Below are 743 nucleotides of genomic sequence, written 5' to 3' on the forward strand. Positions count from 1 at the left end.
CAGAATCGTCTTGGTCGCTGTGCTGGTCGTCCGCGGGCGCCGTTCGCGTAATCCAACCTCGGCTCACAATCGGTGGGGCGCGGTCACACGCAATGTGCACTACGGAGAGTTCCTTATACAAATCAGCTGCACCACGTAATCTTTCTTAAGAAAATTCTTGGCTCGTGGCTTGATTAAAATCGTGAAAACACATCGGCAGTCTTTTTCTTATGATTCCAACAATGCTAAAGAAAACAGTGTTGTTGCTATTCTAAACACCACAAGAATTAGTAGCGGCTGCTAAGTCAACAAGCGTCCACCACCGCACAGCGTTACTCTCTGGTTCCGCTCCAAAGGCCGACTGAACTCGCTTAAAGTCTCGGAAAATTTACTTTAAGCCAACAGTTTAATCCTTCGCCATGTTATATTTTTGGCCCCGCCCACGAGCGCCTCGACCAATCCACGCGCGGGTTAGCTTCTCCCCCGCCGATGAATGGCTGCCTATTGTCACCGCCAGCCAATCGCCGCTCGCCTCTCCTGAGTTATGATCTCCGACTCCGCCCACTGATATCAGATGATTGGTAAGCGAGGCGAGCGAATTACGTGGCCCTCCCCCTCGCAATTTTCCCCTTTAATCTGAGGGACAATTCCCAAGTCTCAGAGGGTAATTTGGTGCCAACACTTCTAACCCCTCGGCCCGGCACGATAATCCGGGGTAAAGAGATTAGCCGCGGCTCAATAAAAGTTATCTAAACAGAGTGGCG

This window comes from Penaeus monodon, chromosome 31 (genome assembly GCF_015228065.2).
Source record: "Penaeus monodon isolate SGIC_2016 chromosome 31, NSTDA_Pmon_1, whole genome shotgun sequence".
NCBI lineage: Eukaryota > Metazoa > Arthropoda > Malacostraca > Decapoda > Penaeidae > Penaeus > Penaeus monodon.